We start from the raw sequence: 27,861 nt of genomic DNA on the forward strand, positions 1-27,861 counted from the left end.
ATGGCCTGTGCGAGTATGTTTACTTAAACAATAGCTCCATGCGGTCGATCACTCAATCGATTGCTCGACCGTTAAATCAATCAATCAATCAATCAATCAATCAATCAATCAATCAATCAATCAATCAATCAATCAATCAATCAATCAATCAATCAATCAATCAATCAATCGAGGTTGCCAGCCCATTACCGTCAACTCATCAGCTGATCTTTATAAGAATCAATCAATCAATCAATCAATCAATCAATCAATCAATCAATCAATCAATCAATCAATCAATCAATCAATCAAATGTTGGTTCCTACGTGGGACACGCCCGCAACGCGCTAAGCGCGTCTTGCATGACATAAGTAAAGTTTTTTCTAGCCCAGTCCTTATCAATCACCATCAACATTCATTTTCGGTCGTTATCGTCATTCTTTGTCCACCAACACCATCTTTTAGCGATATTCATTTGCGGCAGCAGGCCCGATTTGATGCATGCAGATTTCCGGCTTTTGTGATGTCGCGTCAATTTTATGCCATCCTCTCTTGTGGTTCCCTTCTACTTTCACGCATTCTGTTATCCTAACGCGCAACGTTAAGAAACAGGAACAACGCAATGTGGATTAGACAGCAAGCGATGAGAGCTGACCTTACAGTCAACATTAAGAGGAAAAATGGAAGTTTGTTTGGCCATGCAACGGGTATAGGAAAAAGATAAAGAAAACACCTACATGGAATAAATAACTCAGTTTACGGTTTAGATAGTCTAGCTGTGGGAGCCAAAGAAGAAACAAACATGGCAGCTCTGAGTTCATCTGAAGCCCTCATCTTATTTTTAAATACTCCATTCCTAAGGTACCTGGCTTTTCTCTCTTTCTTTCTTTCTTTCTTTCTTTCTTTCTTTCTTTCTTTCTTTCTTTCTTTCTTTCTTTCTTTCTTTCTTTCTTTCTTTCTTTCTTTCTTTCTTTCTTTCTTTCTTTCTTTCTCTCTCTCTCTCTCTCTCTCTCTCTCTTTCTTTCTTTCTTTCTTTCTTGCTTTCTTTCTGTTGTTGACTGTCCTTTAGGCTTTCGAGAATTGCCTCTGACAAGCAATCTGCAGTAAAATTTATCTAGGCAGGAGGAGGAGGAGGGAAAGAAGGAAATACCGGGAGACCCTAGGATGTAGGGCAATGAAGGAAGGTACGCACTACAAGATGCAGAAAGATGGCCCTGTTTGCTGTCAAAACAGAAGGTGAGTTCACATGAAAGCAAAATGAAGAAATAAAAGGAAAGCCTAGCCAAGACGTCTGCAACAGTTCGTTGGCTACAACCCTTGATACTTACACGTAATCGCTTTGCGTGAGGGGGATAAGGACCATAGAGGATGATAGTGTCGAAGTAGAGTCTTAATGCCTTTTTGGACGCTGCAACTAGGAACGCCTATTTTTGTTTCCTTTTGTAACAGGCGCCTCTTGCTTATTTTTGTCCGCACTCAGATCGCGCACAAGATCGTCTTTTTGGTGTACTCGTAGTGAAGTACAAGGATTTTTGAACGTGTTGTACTTTTTTAGCTTACCTTTAATAATAATTATTATTGCGAGAACAACTAAAATAACAAAATGGATCTTCAGCGGCCAGCCGTATTTTTTTTTTTTGGACGTCAGGCTATAGGATGGATGTTCAGAAATAAAATTCAGAACGTTGGGCAGAAATTGAGAAATTTGTCATCGAAAAGAAGTTTGAGTGAGTTGGGGACCTAGGATGATAAAACTGCGCGAAACAGGCACTTCCTCCTTTGTATCTTATGTGTCGTCAGTTCCCGCTTAGTCATTCAGTTATCATAGTTGGTAATTCATGATCATCAAATGAGAACGCATAAATTAAAAGCGTGATGCGCAGAATATAAATATCAGACATGGACCATGCAGCTGCATTAAGAGCTTTACTTTTCATACTGAGAGTTAAGTGATCGAAATACTGATCGAAATCACGAACATAAATTCAGCGGCACACCCTATATGACGGACTTCCATTTCATCTAAGCAATGTGGCCTCGCAGTCATTCGAAAGAGCAGTGGAAGATTTCTTCAAAGTTCTGTGCAGCGCGTACACACTGAAAGAGGAAGCTCATTTTCTGTACAAGTACTTAATAGGTGGCAACAGCAGGCACCGCGGACAATGCCGAGGTTGTGTGCATTAGGCAAGAGAAATTGTTTTTGACAGAATGTTGGTGGCGTCTGAGAGAACTCGTGGCCGCTTCTAAGCAAGTTCCCAGACCGATAAAGCAAAAAACCACCAAGGTTAGTCGTTTCTTCTTTTTTAATTCTCGTGAACGCCTTTGCAGAAAGAAAACAAGAAATTAAAAGCAAGACGCTGCAGTCGTTTCAAGTGCCTTGAAGAATGGTCGCAGCTGGGTGGTTCATAACAAGCTTACCTTAATGAATGCCTGAACAATGTTTCATTTTTGTGCTCCTTCTTGTAGGCGATGTACGGGGAGCAGGTTATGCAGTTCTGAGAGAGAATAATTAAGCCGCCTTCGATTCTTCCGCTTCAAGTGTCCTCATTACCACGGCTGCCTTAATCTATAATGATACGGCACGAGACAGCGGGAGATTAAAATCACAGAATCTGATATGGCGATCCATTCACTCGTCGCTGTATATGTCTGCAATATGTTACTCCGAGATTTTCGTAAAATGTTATGCGAACGTTGCTTTTGTGCCTGAGATCAAAGTTCTGCTCACATTTCTCTGCGCAAGTTGAAATATCGAGCTTTTGCAATTGGGCACCGCTTTGCCTGTAAGCTTGCATTTCTTTACGAGGCCGCCTTAGAGTATCCTGGCACGTTCGTGGATAATTAAGCGCTCCCCACGAAGCCCCCGCGCAAGTCGAAAGGACCCGAAGCGAAGTTTTCTGTTTTCGGTTCCCATTGTTTCAATGTTGTGGTGCGCGCATTGTTACAAATCCCGGCATCGGCCGTTTGACTATGAAGACACAACAGCGAAGCCTCCGACGCGTATTGAAGTCATTTAGCAGCGCCACAGCTGCGGCGGCAGTATTATTGTTAGACCTTCAATGGGGAGCGCTACGCCATTTGCAACCGGAGAGAGAGATAGCGAGATGGATCTCATTCAGTGCGAATGAAGGCAAACGTTATTTTTAAAAAGTTTCCTTGGCCTGATTGTCCCAACGTGGGAGCGGCCCGCTGCGCGCTGAGTCGTGCACCTCAGGACTTACAATAAAGTTTCGCATCCATCCATCCATCCTTACTTTCTATTCATACGCAGATAGTCCGCGTCCGCGTTCACTTGAGATGTCAGCACACGCACAGTTACATTTAATTCAGCTGCGAAGTTCAAAATGTCCAACGACTCCGACTTCGCTCCTGCTTCGTTCATGGCCAGCAGCCGGAACAACGGCACTCGACATGCTTATATGCGTTCACATTGTTATACGCAACTGGCAACATTGTATGCCTTCCGTACTCGAAGATTTATTCTAGCATCACTGCGTTGCATTTCCCGGAATGACATTATGCGTAGTCCCCCGACATTTTAATGCTGTAGCGAGAGTCCCCCTTTTGACGGAACCACCTCTCGGCGACAAGGTATGCGTGAGAGAAGGTGCACAGCATTTCGTATACGCTGCACCAGCCTCTCGCTTCTTTGCGTGCTGCATGCGTAAGTTACTCGGGGATGCTCGAAGGTGGACGAGGCCTCTCGAGGTTAGCGTCAGGTTCAATACCTCCTGTCGTTTCGTAACTCAGAACGAGGTAAGATGCATTTGGAGAAGAGTGGGTTTGGACATAACGACCCTCTCCGGAGGCCAAGAGCTCGATTTTACGACGAAGCTGCTTCAACCTGAAAGTGACCATAAGGTTTTGCTTTGATAAAGATTCCACCGGAAGGGAGCGCTGGCAGAAGTAAGGTTCTCTCACGCAGCTACTTTCACTAAAAGCGGCCAAGTTCCAGAAGCGATTTCACAAACAAGCTGGAAACGAAAGCAAAACAAACGAAATACATATGTAAAATCTCTCTCGTTGGACTTCGGGCTTTATTGCGTTTTTTGCTCTTGCGTATTGGCGTTTTATTTTCTTATAACGTAAAAGGGGTAATATAGAGAAGCGTCAAAATTTTCTTTTTTACGCTGGATATTTATTTAGTTGTTTTTTTCGTGATGTAGATGAAGTGAAGTGGGGAGGCTGGGTACGTTAGAGTCGGCCATTTCGGACTTAGACATAAACGAGGGAGGCGGGCTTCTCCGTTCAAGTACTGTCATTGGGAAGAAGCCAGAGTCTAAGGCTTTCAATAGATAAACTAATGTAAACTTTCTTTTCATGATCTCTCGTGACTAATTTCTATTTCTTTAAATTTAATGCAACGACTCGCAAATGAGCCTTTCGCAGGGGCATTTCACGAAGGCTTGTTTTGAGATATTTCTCCTCAAATAAGCACGCACAATAAGAAAGAACATTTATTTGAAGACAGCCTCATGTTGGAGACAATATGTTCCTTGGACCCTTTGCACAGCAGTCCGTGCTGCGCTGCACTGCGCTGCACTGCGCTGTGCTGCGCTTAATGCGATCAACGCTTAATGCTGGGAAAGACATTCCGAAATCTGTGCTCTTCTTTCCTCTGTAGAGTCGCTTAGAGGAATCTGATCGCTTCCGAATAATTAAAGGTGTCTTGAGAGCACACGTTGCTCGGTGCGTCAGCAATTTTTTTTTTTCACGAACACGTTCACAGCACCTCTCTTCGTGAATTAGCTTAAGTGCAAAGATTATTGTAGTCTAGCTTTATTGGCAAGTGACCGGTTAAATTTACTGTAGCTACAGGAACACAGCCGTATGCGCTATTCCACAACTTTTAGGGCTACAAAACCTCCCCCACTTAATCTTGCTTGTTCGTTCAGCTACTGAAAAAAAGCAAAAAAAGCAATCCCGAACGAAGATTTCGAATAGTCTATACTTCCAAGACTCGCGACGTACTTAGGAGGCGTGCCATATAATACAATCTTACTCGCTAGGCTAATTAGCAACGCGGAAGTGCAGGTAGATTTAATTACGTGCACCAATCAGGTCTTGATGAGTTTTGTCAGAACGAAAAATAACACTCAGAGCGACGTTCTGCAAAAGCAAGCGAATCAGGATTAAGAGGAGGGTTTATAGGAGCGTAGCTAATTAGTCGTCGGAATATTTCTGTCTTGCCCCTATAATTAGAAAATAATATTTAGTTAACCGATCAAGAACATAAGAAAGAAAAGCGGCGATTTTAAGGTGATACGTGTAGCTGCAATGAAATTAAAGTTGTGATACTAGAGGCTTCGAAGAAAAGCAAAACTAATAAGGAAAGCTCATTTCATGGGACTGGCGTGAGGTTTAGCGATCTCCGTGCTGCAGATCAGGACAGCCTGATTGGTATTTCCGCACCAGGTTCAGCGTGACAATTATGGTACATGTAGAATCTAGTGCAGCTATGCGCTAGTTATCTTTATGTAGTTATACGAAGATTTGATGAAATGTAGCTTAGTTAAAGTGTGTGGGAATCGAGCGCGCCCTCCCCTTTGGCGCCTCATTCCCCAGCTAGCGCGTGTATGGGCCCCGCGCGGCTCGAGCGCCGGGGACCGCCGTTAATCGGCAGTATGGCGACCATGGCGGCAGCGCCAGGCCCCTTTGTCTGGTGCGAGCCATGCGTCTGCTTCCTGGCGCGCGGGCACGCGTCCGGGCATGCCTGGACATGCTCACGCCACCAAGCTAGCTTACGTCACTGCGCAACGCCGTTCCTCATTGGCCGCCAGTGACAACGCCCTTCCCCCTTGAGCTCGCTTCTGTCTCGCGCGGGCTTGCCCGCGTGAGATGCTCTCAGGCTAGCGCGAGAGGTTGACGCGCTGCTTTGCAGGCAGCTTCTCGTTCGTGTGCTCGACTGCTGCCCTTTGTGTGATAGTCGTAGCGCCGCTGGCAAGCGTACTCGATCGGTCTTGCGGAGTTCCCCTTACGGCCTGCAAGCCCGTGACTGTCGTTCTGTGCTGCATCTTGGGTTATTAAACCCGTGTTGTTTGTTGACATCCTGCCTCGAGTGCCTTTTCTGCGCCGTGCCGGAGTCGACGAACCCGGCCGTAGCGTCTTTGTTCGCTGCGGCAGTGGAGAACGTCGCGTCCCTTCACGGTCGCCTCGTAAGGTAAGCTTCGTGCTAAACCTATCTCCACATAACTGGCGCCCAACTTGGTTTCGGCATGGCATCAGAGCAGTCCCCCTCGAGGTGCTCGTTCCTGCTTGATCCCGTGGCGACGGACTTGATCTCGTTCGATGCGGACGACGCCGGCAGCACGAGGTAAGCTCGCCTTAGCGGCCCTCGGCTTTCGGCCACCGGGAGAGATCCCGTTTTGGGGCCTCCTTTGGTGACAACCGCTCGAATGTGGACTACAGTCCTAGCCCAGCCAGTTTCGGGTTTTCTCAGTTGTTCGAGACACACGCGGAGTGCGTGCTTTCGGGCCCCTCCAATGCGTCGTCTCCGCTCGCTGGCCTTCCTTTGTTAGCAGCGCAGCTGAGTGACCAAACCGCCGCACCGGAACGCCCCTTCCTAGGCCACATGGTGCTGGCGTTCACACGCTCGCTGGCCCGTCGTTGTCACGAGCGTAAAGGGTTGACAGTGTCGTCCGCGAGCCAGCTCGCATAGGCGACACCGTTGCCGCGTTTTCCGACGATCATTTTCCTCATGCGCGCCTTGGCGATGCTTTCGGCAAATGTGAGCTACAGTGCTCCGTTGTCGATTCGTTTGCCTGTCGCATGAGGCATCATGTGTCCGTCGGTGCGGAAACCCTACTCTTCACTGTGCCGTTTATTGGCCCCTTTGGGTCTGTAGTGCATAGCGGAGAACAGGCGCACGACCCTACAACGGCGGCGCCTGCCTCGGAGCATTTAGCGCTGCACAGAACTGCGGCGCGGCTCCGGGTCAAACTTTGCCTTCCATCTCGCGTGCAGCACCGCTGTTTTGTGCGGTGCTTCGCGGTTGGTTGTGCGTTGGGAGAATCGCGCGCGCCGACAGCGCTTTGTGCATCTCCCTGATCTTTCGCTGCCCGGGATTCTCGGTCGCGTCTTTCTCGCGCGCACGGGTATCGTGAATTACTTCCCAAGCGGTGGCTACAGGGTCGTCCCTTTCGGCGCCCTACAACCATTTGCAACCCTCGTAGTGGCTACCGTTGCCTTTAAGTACGGCACGCCACACGAGATTTCGCTCGCCGCTAGCTTGTCTGCAATGTCAATGGAGTGCCATTGGTGGAGGAAACGAACCCCATGGCGCTCGTCTGGCTTAAGCGCTTGCGCGAGCCCTCGGGCCGCCTCGCGCGCTGGGCGTTGACTATGCAGCGATACAACTTTGTTGTGCGCTACCGGAAAGGGAGTGTAAACGTCGTGGCTCACGCCTTGTCGCGTGCCCCCGTTTGTGCGTGTGACACTCGTGTCCGCCTCTCCCGAGAGCAATCGCACCGAGTAGACTCCGGGGCCTCTGGCTCCAATGGGTTGAAAGGAGCGAACCCCGACGGTGAATTGACTTTTGAGTCGATCGTCTCGGGTGAGCACGTCACTTCAGCCGGTATCCTGTTAAGCAGAGAAGAGATACCAAAGGCACAGCAGTGCGATCCGTTTTGGGCTCCAAGAGCCGTGCTCCCAAGGAGCGGGCGCGTATTGACAGTCTGGTATTGCTGTCGGCGCCGTGTGCCGTTTACGCAGTCTGGTACTGCTGCGGGCACGTTGGATTTGCATCTGTCTGTCGCCGGCGGAGTTCTCCTGCGCTCCACATCCCACCGGAGGAAGCTCCCCAGGAGTCTTTCAGGGTGGTGATACCCCGCAGGCTAAGGAAAGCCACCCTCGGCTATTTCCACGACTCGCGGCTGGCCGGACATGCGAGTGGTCGTAAGACTTTCCAAATGTTGTGCTGCTCTGCTACCTGGCCAGGCATAAACGTGACGCTCTTCACTCCTCGTGTGACAATGCGTGCAGTCTCGTGCGGGCAAGACCCCCGGGCTCATGCAGCCGCCCTCAAACCCTTTCGTTGCCCGCAGCGGCGACTTTGGAGGGGGGGAGGCGGTCACACAACCGCAGGAAAACCGTAAGGCTGGCACCAAGTCACGCCACCGGTAGAACCTGTGGAAACGCACTTAAGCAACCTTTCTCCCACTAACAGGTAGCTGGACTTTATTCCATACCTTGACAGTGAATGGAGAATAAGCGCTAAGGTGCGGCGGCACACGTCTGGAAGTGGTAGAAGGCCCTCTTGGCCGAAAATACCCTCTGGTGTGTTGTCCAAGCCATAACCTGGCAAGCGCCCCCTTTTGTTGGGCAACACTGTCAGGCAGGCACCCCTTTTTGGCAAGCCGGCTATGCCGGGGACATTTCTGTTGTTAAGACGTTTATTGACGGCGAGACTGACGGCGACGATGCACAACGACAGAACGCAGACTCGCAGACTCTCACGAGCACGAGGGGCGTGCTCTCCGAGAATAGGCGAAGAGGGTGGCCCACTAGGAGGCGCTTGAGAGGACGACCCATTAGAGCGTTCCAATGCTTCTCTACAATTACCCCGGGTACGAAAAGGGAGCCGCCTGGCGACCTAACAGCTGGTAACTATGAGCGGGTCATGGTAGGGCTTGAGGCGCTCCACGTTGACAATGTCGCGCCCACGACGGCGCATGTCCGAAGATGGTTCAATAGGTTCAATCAGGTAGTTGACCGGGGATGTGCGTTCGACGACACGGCAGGGGCCTTCGTATTTGGGTAGTAGTTTGGAAGAGAGGCCAGTTGCAGTGGTAGGAACCGAGAGCCATACGAGCGCTCCAGTGAGGAACGTGGCTGCAGAAGTGTTGGTGGCACTGCGAATGCTCTACTGCCGCTCTTGGTCCTGCGTAGTAAAGGTCCTGGCAAGCTCGTGACATTCCTCAGCAAGTCTGGCTGTGGCAGAAATAGGCGCACACTCCGATCGATCCGGCGTGTATGGAAGGATCGTGTCGATTGTGTGCGACGGGTGCCTGCCGTACAATAAGAAAAAGGGTGAGAAACCAGTGGTGCTCTGAGGGGCGGTATTGTAGGCGTAGGTGACGAAAGGCAGAATCGAATCCCAATTTGTGTGATCGGCGGCGACGTACATCGATAGCATGTCGCCGAGCGTGCGGTTGAAGCGTTCGGTGAGGCCATTCGTCTGCGGGTGGTAAGCAGTAGTTTTGCGGTGAACAACGTTGCACTCTTTGAGGATGGCTTCGACGACTTCCGACAGGAAGACACGGCCTCGATCGCTGAGCAGCTCCTGGGGTGGACCGTGGCGCAGCATGAACCGGTGGAGTAGGAAGGAGGCTACATAGCGCGCTGTAGCCGCTGGGAGGGCGGCAGTTTCGGCGTATCGCGTAAGGTGGTCTACAGTGACGATGGCCCAGCGGTTACCAGCCGACGTCAGAGGAAGTGGCCCATACAAATCGATGCCAACGCGCCCAAACGGCCGTTCAGGGCAAGGTAAAGGCTGTAGACCTGCTGGTGACTGGTGTGTTGAAGCTTTGCGGCGCTGACAATCGATGCAGGAGCGAACGAACTTCTCCACGTAGCGGTACATCCCTCGCCAAAAGTACCGTTGGCGAATGCGGTGGTATGTTTTCGATACCCCAGAGTGCGCACACTGCGGATCAGCGTGGAACGATTCGCATATGTCAGAACGGAGACTGCGGGGTATTACTAGTAGCCACTGGCGGCCGTCGGCGTTGTAATTGCGTCGGTGAAGGAGGTCGTCGCGAATGGCGAAATGATGGGCTTGACGACGCAACGCGCGAGTGGATGGTGTTGCCGATGGATCAGTGAGCAAGTCTATCAGTGAAGCGATCCACTGATCATTGCGCTGTTCGGTAGCGATGGTGTGAATGTCGATGGAAGAAACGGCATTGTGAGACATTGAGCTGTGGGTATTGTCGTCAGGCAAGGGGGAGCGCGAGAGTGCGTCGGCGTCAGCATGCTGGCGTCCGTTGCGGTACAGCACGCGGATGTCGTAGTCCTGTAGGCGAAGTGCCCAGCGGGCGAGGCGGCCTGATGGATCCTTCAATGATGACAGCCAGCATAGTGCATGGTGGTCGGTGATGACATCAAATGGGCGACCATACAAATAAGGTCGGAACTTCGTAAGGGCCCAGATAATCGCCAGGCATTCCTTTTCGGTGACGGAGTAATTGTTCTCGGCTTTGGTAAGCGTGCGACTTGCATATGCCACGACATATTCAGGGAACCCTGGCTTGCGCTGCGCAAGGACAGCGCCAAGGCCAACACCGCTGGCGTCTGTGTGTACCTCTGCAGGAGCCGTAGGGTCGTAGTGGCGTAGTATGGGAGGCGACGTCAACAAACGACGGAGCTTCGCGAAAGCTTCGTCGCACTCTGACGACCACGAGCACGAGGGGCGTGCTCTCCGAGATTAGGCGAAGAGGGTGACCCACTAGGAGGCGCTTGAGAGGACGACCCATTAGAGCGTTCCAATGCTTCTCTACACTGTCCACTCCTGCGTCGCCCGGTCGTCTCCCTGCGCCTGGCTCTACCTTGCCACCAGCCTGTTCCTGACCAGCTGGCCTGCTGTTCTCTGGTCCTTCCTGCTGTGACCTGGTTCCTGCCTTCTGGCCTGCAGCCACCACCTCCACCCTGCCATTCCCACCTGGCAGCTTCGGCAGCCGCCCTCGGCGGCTGGTCCGCCCACTCAAGCTTTGGCCCAGGCCCGAGCGTGGTCGCTCCGGCTTCCGTTCCTGGCTGCCTGCTGTTCCTGCCTGCCGTTCCTGTGTGGCCCCTGTCCCAGCGACTTTCGGCGGTTGGCTGCCGCACGCAACTGGCAGCCACGCCTCGTACGTTCCCGGCTGCCAACTTCTCCAGTCCGGTGAGCTTCAAGCGGGCTGGCTGACCGCCCTTGTGCAGTCTTGCCCCCGTTCCTCCTGGGCTGTGGACCTTCTTCCCGGCGGTGGGCTCTCCCCTGTGGTGGAACTTGTGGTGAAACTTTCGGTGGAACTTTTGCGTGGCCATGGCTGACCTATGGACTTGTATCTTCGGAAAGACGACACCCCCCCTGTTGGACTTTGCCCCGTTGGCCAGCCCCCTTACGGCTGAGCTGACCTTGCCACTTGGCCTCGGACAGCCTCTTTCACAGGCTGGCCTCGGTCTTTAGGAGGGGGGAATGTGGGAATCGAGCGCGCCCTCCCCTTTGGCGCCTTATTCCCCAGCTAGCGCGTGTATGGGCCCCGCGCGGCTCGAGCGCCGGGGACCGCCGTTAATCGGCAGTATGGCGACCACGGCGGCAGCGCCAGGCCCCTTTGTCTGGTGCGAGCCATGCGTCTGCTTCCTGGCGCGCGGGCACGCGTCCGGGCATGCCTGGACATGCTCACGCCACCAAGCTAGCTTACGTCACTGCGCAACGCCGTTCCTCATTGGCCGCCAGTGACAACGCCCTTCCCCCTTGAGCTCGCTTCTGTCTCGCGCGGGCTTGCCCGCGTGAGATGCTCTCAGGCTAGCGCGAGAGGTTGACGCGCTGCTCTGCAGGCAGCTTCTCGTTCGTGTGCTCGACTGCTGCCCTTTGTGTGATAGTCGTAGCGCCGCTGGCAAGCGTACTCGATCGGTCTTGCGGAGTTCCCCTTACGGCCTGCAAGCCCGTGACTGTCGTACTGTGCTGCATCTTGGGTTAATAAACCCGTGTTGTTTGTTGACATCCTGCCTCGAGTGCCTTTTCTGCGCCGTGCCGGAGTTGACGAACCCGGCCGTAGCGTCTTTGTTCGCTGCGGCAGTGGAGAACGTCGCGTCCCTTCACGGTCGCCTCGTAGGGTAAGCTTCGTGCTAAACCTATCTCCACAAGTGAAAGCCATGCGAAATAACAACAATGTCAGAAAGATGTCAGACACATAAAACTGATTCTATCGTAAATCATGTACACTGAGCCCTCACAAGAAACCCTCGCTGCACGTCTATGACGCGAGAAAGATTTCCTAGTCTACATACCACCTGCTTTGACGCTTTCAGGTTGCCTACTAGAGTTACATTGGTCAGTTGCCTATAGCCAAAAACTTCACGTACTGCGTGACGTCTGCGGTACTTAGGATGCCTCACGTGCTCCGTCATGCTGTGAGTGGTGACGATTGCTAACACCAGTCTCTTTAGGACTGTGCTAACATTCTCAGCGTTAGTTTTAACACCAATAAGTACCCAGGAAAGTGCTTGTGATAGCGGCGCCACAGTAACTCAAGGATAAGAGTGTCGCACTCAAAATACGAAGACGTCGGTTAGTCTGCCAACTTCGGCCAGTTGTTTATTTCACTTACTTGCTGCGAAAAATAACCCAAATGAGAGTTTTTGCACTCTCAGTATCATCCGTGACGAAGAAAATCGATCCAACAAATCGTCGAGCTCAACAGAATATACAGTGAAGAGCTCGAATATCAACCATTGAAGCGTATATACAGGATTCAGAGTTGCGATATGCGTCACCTTGATTGCCTCCCTTAAGCATAATGGAAAAACCCGCCATACCAATTCATTCTTTCCAACCGCATCGACAAAGAGCCAGGAGAAGTCGGCACGTGCGTGACAAATGTGAGAATGGACGACCTGACTCTTCTTATCTCGCCGACTGTCAAAGTGAACGCGGCCTCTACGGCAGCGGCGACTTCTAAGCTAGCGGCTGGGCCTGAACGTGATTACCGCGTTTCGGGCTCACAAATGACCGCCCTAAAGCCTCATGGAGAACGCGTCAATCGAATGCATTCCGCACCTATCAATTACACACGTGCAATTCTATTCCAGTTATAAGCCCTTATAACTTTAGTTCCGAGAACAGCCTCGGGTGCAGGAAGGAAATGTTCCAGCCATGTTTATTGATCTGACACATTCAAAAATGATTGCGCTGTATTCGTCGCATTGATGGGAAGTACGGCAATTTGTGTTGTTTCGCCCATGCAGCGTTTGTTCGGGAGCATTCCCATCATGACGTCATCTCGCTTGCACGTGTTCGTAATTTTCCTCCTTATTTAAGCAGTAATAGCTTTTTGTGAACGTTGTCTCGGCGATGATGCATTGGAATACTCACGTAGTCATGAATCAAAATACGAACTGTATAATAAAATTTTCGCGTATCATTTTCGATGGCAGGAAGTGCAGTTTATCTAGGTTTCTGAAGAAGCAAGAGGCAAATGCATATATTTCGAAGAACGCTGGGCTCGTTTGCGTGTCACGCCTGACAAGCATCTCTGGCAGCCATTAGATTTGAGAGAGAGAGTGTGAGATATGTTTTGCGGATGGCAGGGAGCTCAGCTGGAATGGCGCTGAGTCGTGCTACCATAAGAGCTGCAGAAGATAGCGCCACCCTTCCCCTTCTTTATGAACCATCTCATCAAGAAGGTGGCATGTAGATATCCAGTTTGCTGCCATCCATTAGAAAGTCACAAAATATGTATAGCATCGCCTAAATGGGCTATTTATATGAACGTAAAAATATACCTAAACGTATTCAAGGGAAATGAACTTACCTTTACTAGCACAGGCGTGGGAAACTAACCAGCACGCGAGAGAGAGAGAGAGAGAGAGAGAGAGAGAGAGGGAATGAGAGTGATGTAATACGGGGGGCAAAGAGGCTAACCCGAAGATATCCAGTTCGCTACCCTGCAATGAGAAGTAGTAAGGGGAGGCAACAACGTAAGACTGAGAGGAATGAGAGAGAAATAGTTAAACTTCCTAGCTCCTGCTCGCATCTCTCCGTTTTCTGGCTTCATACAATAAGTCCAGTCAAGCAACTAACGTGCGCGCTTTGTACGCGCCCTTTCCTGTCAATGACGCTCTGACTTCCCACATTATTGCAGGTAAAACGAGAAGTACCGCAGAAGACAGTCGGCTGACGTTTGTGAAATCCGAACAGTTACATCTTTCCGGGAAACCCGCTGAGTCACGTTGTCTGAGAGTACTTACTGGTTACCGCTATTAGTTTACTGCTACGAGGCTTGTACGTGCTGTTACGTTACACTCCCCACAGGAAGAGCGCGTGTTAGAAGCCTAGTAAAACGATTTCAGACACACAGCGCATTGGTAGTAAATGACTGCTAAATTACCTTGCTGATATTACCTATGGGCAATTCTAGCTAGTATGCGCGTGTATCCGAGATATGTTCAACTTACTCGGCAAGACAGTTGTTCACGCAAAAAGAGAAATGAAGTTTATATAGCACTTCTAAGAAAGATAATTACGGGCATGAATTTAATTTTGATTCCTAATAGAATATTTTGCTGGGCGTGTAGCTTCATGGCCATAAAATAAAAGCAGAACGCAATCAAGAAGGGGTATAGAAAGTCAAGAAGAGGGGTCGAGAGCTCGTCCCGTCTTTCTTGCGCTCTCCGTTTATTTTATAATTTTAATTCTTCAGTAATAAGAATCTGCGACCTCATACTGGTACTATGTTGCTCAGCGAAAGAAAAAATTAATAAAGAATTTCGGCGGAATCACTGAACCGGGCAATTCGCGATATCAAGATATCAACGGCGTGCCTCGTTGTAAAGTCGATGGCGTCCTCTGAACGGTTGTTAACGGCGGCGCGCATGGCTAAAATGGCTAGAGACTTACGGACGTTGACACTGGACGCATAAACAATCGCAGGGTGATGAAAGCGTCATGTCGTGCTGGAGAAACGGCGTCAATTATCGCGCGTTTAATTGTTTTGTAGTAAGGGAGCACGCCAGCAAGGGAGTACGTCGTGCATTGCAGTGAAAGCTGTGAAGCTCGTGTCAGCCAACCAGAAACGAGAGCTGGCTGCGAGTTCTATGAAAGGAAGGAAGGCTCGTTCATAGTGGTCTACTAATCTATACCCTGACGCTTTCATTTAGTCAGCGTCAGCGGCGCGGCTAGGAGGACGATCAGCTAGGGATAATAGATGAGTAATTCTTATTGCTTCTCTGTGCATATTGAGTGTCGCCCGTAAGATTTCATTGCACTGCGCGGAATTGGTAACGCACCCCTCTCACTGCGCTACGTGGAATATATTCATCTGAAGGTAATTTATTTGCAATGCTCTACGTGTAAACACTGTAATTCCGATCCATCGCTGAAGAAAGTGAGGCGTGCAAACACGGCCCCGGGGGACCATACTGAACTCTTGTGTCACGTTTTGCATGTCTTAATTTCTTCCACGAATAATTCCTACCAACTAGCTCAGCTTTCCGTTGCACTAATCCGTTGCACAAGGAAAAGTTAAACCTTACACGTGCCCCCTAGCAGCTGGCATTTGACTTTTAAAGATTGAGACACTTCAGAAGAATGTAAAAAGAGCAGCTCTAAGAGTGAGAGAAGTGTCCTTTTTCCGCTTTCTTAAGACCCGCTTTGCAAGAGCACCATATAGAAGCGGCTTCGTGAAAAGCTTAGCAGTTACTTCCAGGTGTTGCTTTAGTCATATCCTTTTTGCCGTCTCGCAGTTCCTTTTTGTTCGTAATGAATGCCGAGCTACCTTTTAGGCTTATACCAGTGTGCAATAAAGAAATTGTGTGGAAGAAACCACTAGGTACCAGGCGCTGTAAACGTAGCGAACCCATTGAACAAGAAAAAAAGATACGTAGTTTCGCGAAGTGTTTCGCTGCGTCTAGTTACTTGAACTGTGTTTTCTCAAGAGTGTCGTATTTCGCAAGGTTCACATGAATTCCACACTTAGCGGGCGTCACTCGGTTTCCTCACGTAGCAGCTTGGAAGCGTGCATTAAGGGGTCGCCGCTACACGCTCTATTTGACTAACAGTGCGTGAATCGAGGTTAGACCAGACCGTTCATAGACTGTAATTGCATAATTGCTTTTTCGTCTTTACGCGAGGATACGCAGAAAACCTAAGATAGACGCGACTGCGCGGTACTCGTCAGACCAAAGTGTCTTTCCGTCTTTCAATACTGCAGAAATGAATAACGCTGATCACTTGTACCTGAACAATGACAGCCAAACTTCTGGTTCGTATGGCGTTTATTGTATTAAAAAATCTGGAGGCGACCCTAATCCTTGACGTAGGTGCCTGGTAGTAGCCCTCGCAGGCCGGCGTTCAAGTGCCTGGTGTGTTACTTGGATTAACTTTGTGTTTGTGTTTGACGCGCTGCCTACACGGATCTCGGAGGCCACGCAGAAAGAAGCACGTGGTTGACATCTTCTCTGCCCGGTGCCGCAACGATCGCAGCTGTTCACGATCTTTCAATGAACCTAATCAATTAGTTTGCTCTAATTATCCTGACAGGGCATTGTCCCTAACCTTAAAGGGGCCCTGCAACACGTTTGCAGCATGGTCAGAAAACGCTGCCGATCGGTAGTCGAGACTCCTGAGAACATGTAAACCAAACAATACCGCAGCACTCGTTCTTCAATTTACAGTTAATTCTCAAAGCCAGCTAGAAATCGCTTGCTCTTCTCTTGACAATGATACCATAAACCCAAATGACCGCGCCATAAACTAAAAGTCGTAAGCCTCGTGAGCTGCGTAGCTACCGCGTCCGCCACAGGATGGCGCCACGTGCCCACGCGTGCTCTCGCGATCACGCTCAAAGAAAAGAAAAGAAAAAAAAGTGCTCACGGTCTCGGGCGATCTTCTTTCCCCCTTGTCCCCCCTTCCCCTGCGTAGCTTTCAGCGCGCTCGCTGGTACGAAAGGAAAGAGAAAGCGATTAAAGCGTGCGACGAATCCTTGTAACTCCGCTTGTTCCTGACGGATTCTACGAATTTTTCGGCAGTCGATTCGTGAGAAATAAGATCCTTTAATGAAGTTATTCGATGATTATTCGGAAAAGTGTTGCAGGGCCGCTATAAGTATTGTTATGCTCCGATATCATATAGGTATCCAATATAACTCCTACCTTCAACCAGAACCATCGATTTCTACTTCTTTAGAATGATTACCGGAAGAAAGTGCTTGACCGGATATCCTTAGAAGAGAAACAAGAACGTGACTCGGTGCTCGTGCCACTAATTATTTCATATTACATTAAGTAAAGTATTATATGTATGTCCTGATTATTGTATGTATCATTATGTGATACATATTATATGTGTGTGTTGAAGTCTATTACGTGTCGACTGTGATGTTGACCACATGTGAGGACTCATCTTCATCATGACCAGACGTGTTGATTGCTATGTTGCCCGAATGTGCCGGTTTGATTCAATGCTGACTAGAGGCATTATCAGCGACATTATTAAATGCTTTTAGGACATTTTCTTTTGCGTTACGATGGTGTTATTTGATAATGTGTGTGTCACTGTGTTTTTCCATATGTGTGCTCGCGTGCTTATTGTACATGTACTGCAGTTTATGTGTTTTTCCTATGCTGTAAGCTCGATCTCTACTCGAGGGCTAAGGAGTAGCCGGCGCCTTATTTGCGCGCCACCATCTCCTTTCACGTTACGTCAATAACAAAAAAAAAAAACATCGTAAAAGCGATAAGAGGACAGAGGCGAAAAATGCGATGAGACAAACGCACAATTCTTACATTTGGTGTCAATCATATTTAACAGCCGTGGTTCAATAACACAACACCAGGACTATACTGAGAACTACTGAAGGAAAAGACGTGATGGATTTGACATCCAGGTCGCGTCTCCGTTTCTGTAAGAGGCGCCTGGGAAGCCTGACCTCCGAGATAAAGTCGCCGTTCAGTTCGCGTGGACGATGTCTGTCTCCTCGTATATGTCATGGCTGTCCGGAAATGAAACCTCCGGTACAGCATTTTTTTTTCGCTTTCTTGTTTTCTTTGGGATGAGATGATATTGGTGGGAGACTACGCTGTAACTATGTAGTTGCTTGCCAAAACGTTTACGGAAAAGCGAGAAAAGATAAGCAACGTATTTGGTGGGTTCGGCGACTTGCGCTTGCGCTTCTAAACGGCCTGAAGCAACAGGATGAAATGTATGAAATATAGAGCGGCGTTCCTGAAGTGACAGTCGCCGAGAACCTAACAAAGATGACATAGATAGTCACCGGCGGCACCCGGGAAAGCTCATATTCGTACACTATTTTCTTCTTTGTTTTTTTTTCTTTTTTAAAAGCGACTTTGTTGAGAGGAGTTTCGCAACCGCATTCATGCAGCTTCGTGCGACGGTAGGCTCGCTGTCAACTAGCAACGCGATTTTCGTACAAGAAAGGAAATAAGTTTATCGTGAGCCCTGCGAATTGTTGTTGTAGTTTTTGTTCTTTTTTGTTGTTGTTGCTCTTGGTAGTGGTGGTGTTCCGTGTCAGCATTCATTATGTTAAACGTACCAGATTTAGAAGAACAGAAAGTTGGGCGAGTTTGTACTGATCCATGAAGGTACTTGGAAGCGCAAAACACACAGAATACACAAGAGGAACTAGACAAGACGAGCGCTCACTTCGATGTAAAGTTTATTTACAGAAGTAATCGAAGCTTTCCGTTTCAAAAAAAGAGAAATGCTCGCACGTGCGTTAGCCAGCCGTCCATTAACCTACTAAACAGTGAAGTGGCTTATCTAGATAAGTCTTTGGCGCTGTGAATAGATCAATGGCAGCCGCGCACATTCTTGGCAAGATCTGGGGTTTTTTACCACAGTTGGTTCACCTTAGTTTTGTGAACCTCATGAGCAAAACGTAGCTTTTGTTATTTTGTTTTTGTTATGGTTATTTATCTTTGAGGTGTTACTTGTTCATCAACTGTCAGTGTGTTATTTCACGCATGCCTTTTCCTATTGCTGTAATAAACTTTAGTTTGAAGTGAGCGCTCGCCTTGTCTAGTTCTTCTTGTGTATATTGTGCGTTTTGCGCTTCCAAGTACCTTGACGTACCAGATTATTAAGCAGTGAAGGTAAATGCCCTTGTACGGCCAGGTGCCGGTACATGTCAGCGCAGATAGCCTATAGTTGCAAACGAGGCGCACCTAAAGTTGCTCCTCGAAATAATTTCTTTCCCGCTGAGTAACAATTAATGAAACATGGGACGCTACCATGCTAATTAGTGACCAATTTACTTTCCGAAGCTTTGCTCGATGCACAAATAATAAAAAAACAGCGCGCTTTTGTACGATAGAGTACGTATGTTTCGTTAACAGAAATAAACAGTTGATAGACAGGCTGCACAAATGGTGTTTTGTGTTCATGTATATCATAACTTCCATCTTCGTTTCTGCCGAGCTAACGCTCCCTCGTGCACCTAAAAAATAAAGAGAGAAAATGAACGAAAAAGAAAGGAAGACATGCTCAGAATTCTTACGAGGACGTGTTGCAAATCAGCTTATCATCTTCCCAGTAAAGGTCGCCATCGCCATGCCAGTAATTTGCCACGACATCCCTGCCACGGCTATGGAATGCTCCTTCGCAGCAAAATTGCGAGAGCAAAATTATCGACTGGCAGACGAGCAAACTGTGCCTAGAGAGTGTGGCGAAAAAGGCATTAGCCTGCTCATAGGATCTGATCAACTGTGGAAGACCGTGAGCGGCGACATCATACGCAGCACGGAAGTACAAGGATTGGTAGCGGTCAAGACCACTCTTGGATGGACGCTCCAAGGTCCTGTCACAAAAACGAGCTTCATAAGCGGAACATCCGAGGTGATGATCTGCGTCCTGCGAGTGCAAGCTGAAGAAAGCAAAGGATTGGAGCAAAACATACTGGAGTCCTTTTGGACGTTGGATGCCATGCGAATTGCACCAACGGAAGCAACTCACGGGCACGCAGACACCTTGTCTGTTTTCGAGAGTAAGATGACAAAGATCGGAAAACAGTACCAAGTAGCCGTGCCACGTAAAAACCCGGACATCGAGCTGCTACAAGTCAACTACAGCGTCGCACTTACCCGGCTACGAAATCTTGTTAAACGTATATCGAAGCCAGAAGGATTGCTGGAGAGATACGATACAGCGATACGTCAGTACATTGTTTCCGGCCATGCTGAAGTTGTACTTGACAACGAATCAATGGATGGCCCTGCGTACTACATGCCACACAGGGAGGTCATTCGAGAGGAATCACTCACCACCAAGCTCCTTCGGATCACAGCATGGATGCAGCGTTTTGTGTCCAAGGTTAAGTTCAAGACTAAGGAAGATGGAGCCATATCTGCTGAAGAAATCTTGGCAGCCGAGAGATATTGGATCCGCTTGCTTTTGCAGAGAGCTTCCCACTATAATTCGTTACGTGCGAGTTTTTTGCCAAAGATACCTTTAGCTGCTGTATACTAATGGAGAAGACCTTGGCGTTAGATAGATAGATAGATAGATAGATAGATAGATAGATAGATAGATAGATAGATAGATAGATAGATAGATAGATAGATAGATAGATAGATAGATAGATAGATAGATAGATAGATAGATAGATAGGCAGACGGACGGACGGACGGAAGGAAGGAAGGAAGGAAGGAAGGAAGGAAGGAAGGAAGGAAGGAAGGAAGGATGGATGGATGGATGGATGGATGGATGGATGGATGGATGGATGGATGGATGGATGGATGGATGGATGGATGGATGGATGGATGGACGGACGGACGGACGGACGGACGGACGGACGGACGGACGGACGGACGGACGGACGGACGGACGGACGGACGGACGGACGGACGGACGGACGGATGGATGTATGGATGGATGGATGGATGGATGGATGGATGGATGGATGGATGGATGGATGGATGGATGGATGGACGGACGGACGGACGGACGGACGGACGGACGGACGGACGGACGGACGGACGGACGGACGGACGGACGGACGGACGGACGGATGGATGGATGGATGGATGGATGGATGGATGGATGGATGGATGGATGGATGGATGGATGGATGGATGGATGGAAGAGTGAAGGTGAAATTAACTTTATTTGGTCCTTGAGAACCCCGATCAGACAACCGCTGAAGGTGCGCGGCCAGCAGCTGATGCAAGAGTGGAACACTAGTAATTGAATGATCGAGTAAAGGCTGCAGAAAAAAGAGTGTATTGGCGAAATTACTTGTTATATGTTAAAGTAGCTTCCTATATTTTATTACGTTATACGGCAGTATTTGCACACGACGACATGCTAGTAAAATGCGTGGAATTTTTATTCTCCAGGTGTTCTTTAAGTATCCGCAAACAGATTTCAAGATTTGTTCAGAGCCACATGCACTCCTGCGCAGAAAATTTGCGTAGCCGAGAGCCTCGATCGTACTCGAACCACTCAAGCATACTTAAAGCGACCTGAGTAATCGAATTCGCCTAAGGGCCCCGTTAATGTAGTGCTATGTGATGTGTGTCGCGGTTGCTACGGAATCAATATGCAACGAGGCGTGCCACGCGAGTCGAGTGGAATTTCGCGTGGTCCTGGTTTCGTAATATGCAAACTGTTGCTCGTAATATGCCGTCCTGATATAGTATGCCAACATTTCATTTAATGGGCGGTGCTGAGGATAGTCCGTTTTTTTGTTTGCGCGTTGCGAGAAAAATCTCGAGCACTTGAAATCCCTCATAAATGTATCGCACCCGAAATGACGATTATGATACTTCTTGCTTTTAACTAACTGCTTGCTTTTTGCTGTAACGAACTTTCAAGCAGCGTTTTCTAGTAATCAGTTTTGACAGAATTTTTATGCAATCTGGAAACACGAAAATACTTTTGTTCATACACAAGCTCGTGTAGAATGGAGTGAAGCTTGCCGTAATTAACGATAATGCAAGTTTCATATCAACAAATACCGAAATATGTGTTGGCTCAGGGGCGTAGCCAAGGGGGGGGGGTTGGGGGGGTTCAAACCCCCCCCCCCCCCCGAAATTTTTCAGTTTTGCTTGCGTATATAGGCACGCACACATACAAATGCACGCACGAACATACATAAAGTATGGTTGAACCCCTCCCGAAAAAAATTTCTGGCTACGCCCCTGTGTTGGCTAGTGGTCTGTCGGCTCTATATCATCAAAGCTCAACATTTTGTGTTGTTTGTGCTGTTATCTACCGCTGTACTGGATATGAAGTTGCTTTAAAGAATAGCAAGAGCACGTTTGTACAAGCCAGATGTTGTCCATTGTCCCATCAGCGTCTTTAGTCTTACCTTGTTATTCTTTCAATTGTCAGCACTTTAGAAATCAGGCTGTCGTTTGCTGGAAGTGTATCTAGCATTCTGATGACGTCTTTTAGATCACCATCAGTGCACTGCCACGTTTACAGTGAAAGCTTCACCGCAGCCAATACGACCTGAAAACATTTCTTTTCTGCGTGTATTCTTGCTACCGAGTCGCAAACGGTCAGTAAGTGTGTCATGTTCTTCGTAAAGCAATATGATCCCAACAGGAATCGCTGAACCACGAACTGCTCATGAATATCTCCTGATGAACGCATTTCGCCGCTCGAAAACAGCGGCTTTGCGAAGCCATAAAGTTGTGTATGATACCATCAGACGACAGTCAGCTGGGGCGCTGGGCAGTAACCATAACCCCGAAGTTTCTGGCCGAAATCGAAACGGCTAGATTGGTTGGCGCACGAGAGACCGTAGATTCATTTTGCTGGGTGGTGTAATAAAGACAGCATGCCCTATGCTATCGTGCTCGAGTACTCTCGGCCGAGAAAAGTAGGGTAAACAGAGAACCCGTTGCGAGTGCTTTATCTTTCATTTTGGGGGGATCGACAGATGAGACGAATGTTCTTATACGCGCTTCCGTCAGTCTAGGGATTGAAGAGAAACTGTGAAGGACATTATACCGATGTGACTACGCTTCCGCGATGACGTGGTAACAGGTAAGGCTACAAAATAAATTCAAGAGGAGGGTGGGAATTGAGCCGTATAGAGCGAAAAACAAAGAAATAACACGACTAACTTTACGAATAACGGAAATAGATCGACACACATGGGGTGTAGTAAAATAAATACATAAACATTTATTTCGTTATGTTCTGTTTCGTTGATCTCACTCCCCTATCAGTAGCTGTCAATCTTGGGCCAAATGTAGGCGGGACGCCCCTCGGCCCTGCTATACGCCGCTCTGAAAAAGAGAAAGAGTTGCAGCTGAAACTTCACATTGTCTCGGCCATCTATGTATTGATTATGACAAGAAAATGAGAGATTGCGATGTTGTGGTTGGAATGAAAAAGGAATTATGGCGATCTTCTTCCTAGATGTTGCGTAAAATGGATCAGTGGCGCCCTCTTTACAGCAACGGAATGAGTGATGAGAAAGAAAAAAGAAACACCCTGATTGAAGAACGGAAGTAAGCACATGAAGAAATTACAATCATGATGAAAATGTTGAAGCAGAAACACTGTACTAAGAATAACAGATATCTGACAAGCGAGAAATAGAATGACGCGACGTTCAGACGGGCCGTCAAGCTTTCAGAATAAGGCTAATCAGGATTGAGGCGACAGGGAGGTCGTCAGGTCGTAGCCAGTAGAGTGGTCAAAAAGAAAAAAAAAGACTGCTTGGAAGGCATAACTTCTATGAAGGATTCTCTGGATATCTGTGTCTCAGTAAGGTGACAAGAAATGAAGCAGCGGCGCCTTGACGGCATAAAATAGAAGAGGAAAAAGTGGCGAGGTGTCGGGTTGCGAGATCGTAACCATAACCTAGATGAGGCGAAGAAAGTGAAATGGAGAGATATGGGACGGCGTCTGCCGCTCCACATTCATTTCAGCGACCACGACGAATAAGAACACCATAACGCTATATTTAGGAGCTCGAGTGCTCGCTGGAGGAAGGAGTCATCGAGAGACATCGCGCCATCTTTTTCGTGGTTTCGGCTAGCATAGATGTGTAATAATAATATCTGGGGTTTAACGTCCCAAAAGCATAGACGTGTCGTCATTTCGAGTTCCTAAAAGCTAAGTGAACTGAAGAAGACACCGCAGATGTTCTTTCGATACTCGGCTTGCTGTGCTGGTTAATAAAGCAAGAAAAAGAAAACGAGGAGGGAATTTTCGTTTCACATTTGGCTAAAGAACGCCACGTATTACTGTGGGAACTTTGATCTTGTGTACGTTTTCTCAATGTCTTATGTCATCAAATGCTCTTACAATACAGCAATTCGAGAAGAGGGATTTCAGAAGGTGCCGTCAAAGGCCATTTAGCGGCTTCAAAATCAAGCATTTAGATGTTTAATTTGTACAGGTCTTCTCAGCCGTTAAAGCACCAAGCCATGCAAATAAACACTGCTTAAATTACGCAAAACTAAGCCCCCAACGAGCATCCTTGCTGCCAAGACCATTCCCGCATTTTGACTCGCACTTTTCTGCTTTTCCTGTTTCAACTCCACGTGTATGTTGTCCTCTATTTTCTAAGCTTTCTAGCGTAAGGCTAAGGTACCGTCATCCCAATGTACGCATTGTCATTGTTTGCCAGTCTTGCTATTGCACAAAGCTAGAGTGCAGTCTAGCTTGAAAGACGGGAGACTGTTGCACCCTACGCGCTACGCAAGCCAGGCTGATTAACGGAGGCAGCGTCGTTAGGGAGACGGAGAGTGCGTTCCTTTGTTGATCTGTCGTTGTTTTCGCTCGCGAACTGGACTTGGAAGTTTGTTTCAATTACGAAGACATGACCAGTGCAGTTTTAAGACCGACGTGTGTGCGCGACCTGATGCGCAAATAAGCAAACGAGAAAGTTCGAATGTACGTCTGCCTGACCTTTGGTAACTTCGCGTTTGGAAAGCTTCCCGTGACTGGAATGCAAATTAATGGACGGTCCAATTCACTTAGAGCTGCTTGACACTTGGACTGTTTTTATGATGTCTATGTTTTCTTATGAGGCAGCTAATGCGCGTGTGAGATTTCTTGCGCATAGAAGTAAGGATGAAAATCTCAAATGGAATGTATTTGTCCAAGGCTAGATGTGTAATTTCTTATTACAGAGCGATTCCCTTATAAAATAGAATTACGGCTCTTTCGGAGCAGAAGTGCTTATGTTAAAACGATACTTACAAAAACAAACGCCCAAAGGCAAAACAAGAACAATCGCATGATTGGAACGAACGTCATCAAAACTACAAGCAAAACATGCGGCGTTAGCCCACTGAGCCACTAAACCTAACGTGTGGAGTGTCTAAGAGGCAGCATGTATTTTTTTAACACGCTGGACGTAACTTCAGTGATTGCTGCAGTTGCCTTGAATAAACTAGACGCCAAACCACCACTAGAAGAAAGAACACACAGAGGAAACAGACTCCCCTTCCGTTCTGTCTATTCTTCCTTTTGGTAGTGGTTCTATGTCTAGTTTATTCAAAGTAATGTACCAACTAGCCTAGCAAAGAGTTATACTATGCTATCGTTACGTCCGGACGTTACGCTAGGCACTTCCTTTTTTTTTTTACCATCACGAGAGATAAAAGGCCGAAAACAAATCGCACGCTAAAATGCGTGCATATTTACAGTAGTGTAATGAATCAGAATAACGATAAATGAATAATGCATCTTGATACTGAGCGGGCAATCTTGAAACGCGGCCGCGACTGCCGCGCATGTTCATATATGCTGTGGAGCGGTGTTTCGAATGCGTAACTTGCGGGCCCGCGCTTACTCAATAGCTGCTTTCTGAATAAATGATCGATTGACAGTCAGTGCTTGCATTGCCATTTCCATGTGCCTTTTCCAAGTGGTGGGTTTGTCGTTTCTATATTACTGGAATTAAGCCATCAGATGCGACGCGAACGCATAATAGCCCCACAATTTAGCACACTGTGAACAGTGATACGCGTGACTGTTCGAATTTCGCTTGAATAATTTAGGAAATATTCAAGCCCGTCCCGGGGCGTGTGGCAGTGGCGAAACAATGGGAAGCCGAATGGTAAACAACGGAGGCATCGTGAAACCCCGGCTGAAAAGGCGCGCAACTCGCTGCTTACTTAAACATGCTCGGTGAATTATTCAGGAGAACTATAATAGAGAACGCCGAAACTCATTTCGCCCCGCTTTCGCTTCGCGGAGCGCTGAGAGGAACCGGGCGTACTTGCACGTATTACGATTTTTTAAAGTGAAATAGCAAGAAGAAACAAAAGTGACAAACTTGGAGACTGGAATTCGCGCTCCATAATATTACTCCGTATAGTTTAGATTACTATAGTATGGTCATATGTCGATTCGAATTAAGAGAAACAAGAAAGGGAAACCTGTCGTGTGAAAACACATCACTGCCTTGATTACCCTACCATATCCTCGAATTTTACTGTCTCCTTAACTATGATTCGGGAGAAGAATTTGCGTGCATTATGCGACGTGGTGGGCTCTGAAAGTAGCTTTCTTGTGATGGCGCATCTGAGTGGATGACGTCATCCTCTTGCGGAAAATATTCTGCCATTACGAGAGGGTTAAGCAAAGTAACAGCGACTGGTGTTCATCAACGAATTCTAAAACGTACTGAATGATCAGACAGAACTATTGGCCTAACTACTGGACTAAACGTACAAGTCTCACCGAAGCCCTATCACCGGACCAATAAATAAACTGCCACTGTCATCATCGCTTTTCTCCGTTTCAGACATATGTGATAGATTGGGCTATTCTTGTTTTTCCAACACTTTTCTTGCAAGTTGGTCTCTCTTTCCTTTTCTGGCCTCAATTGTATCGATGAGTTAGACAAAGACGGCGTGTTGATTGTCACGGTGCTTCGGCTCTGGGCTTCAGCCACAGGAACGTTTTTGATGGTGTTTGTGCTTTCTGTCAGGAAACAAAACAAATACAATTTTCAATTCCTACTTGTATACCTATTCTTATAGTAGTAGCGAATGAATAACAAAAAAAGCACTTTCGGTTACACTTTAATTCCGTTGTTCTGGATTCTCTTTTAGGATAACCATTTTGCTGCCTGCTCTGAACGTACAAGTAAACAACTATTGCACTCTTGCTCGTTTGCTTTTTTTTCTGTTTAGTCATTAGTTAATACTATAATGATTTAAAATTACATATGAATGATTCTTGGCCATTCCCTCTGTGCGGGTAAAGCCATTTGTGAAGAGACAACACGAGATGCTCGTGGCGCATGCAAAGTTGACGTTAATTCTGCATTGATTTCAAATTTTTAGATTAGCATTATTTTTTTATTCTAACTATTCTATAGTTCATTAGTAATACAATTCATATGTGACCACTTTTATGTATAAATTATTTGTTTCTTGGCCAATCCCCCGGAGTGGGTGTGAGCCAGTCATAAAAGATATCGTCATCATTACCATTGACGCGTCAGCCACTCGTCTGGTCTTTTCGCGGTCTTTTCGAGTGACCACTCTTTGGAGGAAGTCAGCAGCCTTTCGCGCGACTGCGTGATTCGCACTGCCGATGGTGGCGAGTTCAGGGCACACCGCAGTTTACTGTGCGCGTTGAGTCCCATCTTTCAAGCCTTCTTCTCCGTTGACTACGGGGGCCCCAAAAAGTCGAGGCACGACCCGATTTGGTACATCTATAGTAGGTATCGAAAGAGGCTGCGCACTTGACTCCGTTAGCGGCACTGATCAGCATAAACATTGCCATCGTGAATGTGGTCACACCATAGCGATCGCCAACATCATCCCTAATTGAAATCTGCTTATGTCTAAGGATACCGTTGTTAAGCATCACATACAAGAAAGTTCAAATGCAGCGGCATGTAGACGTCCTTATGTATGATCTCAATGTATAAAAAAAGAAGGTAAAGGATCTGGAGAAAATGGAAGCTTGAAGAGATGAAAGATTCTTGAACACGCTGTGTCGCTGGAGCCAAAGTTTTAACACGAAAGTGTTTTATGCCGGGGTCCACCAAGTACTTCCGTTACCGGATATGACGTTCATGAAATGGACGCCAACGGGTGAGAAAGAAAAAAACCAAGAAAGAGATCCGCCGCTGGGAATCGAACTCACGACGTTGCGGGCGCGACAGTAAGCGCCCGATGCTAAACTAACTAAGCTACCTCGCTTTTTTTTTCTTTATTGAACTAAGCTACCTCGCAGATGTTGGACAGAGC

This window comes from Rhipicephalus sanguineus, chromosome 4, assembly GCF_013339695.2.
Source record: "Rhipicephalus sanguineus isolate Rsan-2018 chromosome 4, BIME_Rsan_1.4, whole genome shotgun sequence".
NCBI lineage: Eukaryota > Metazoa > Arthropoda > Arachnida > Ixodida > Ixodidae > Rhipicephalus > Rhipicephalus sanguineus.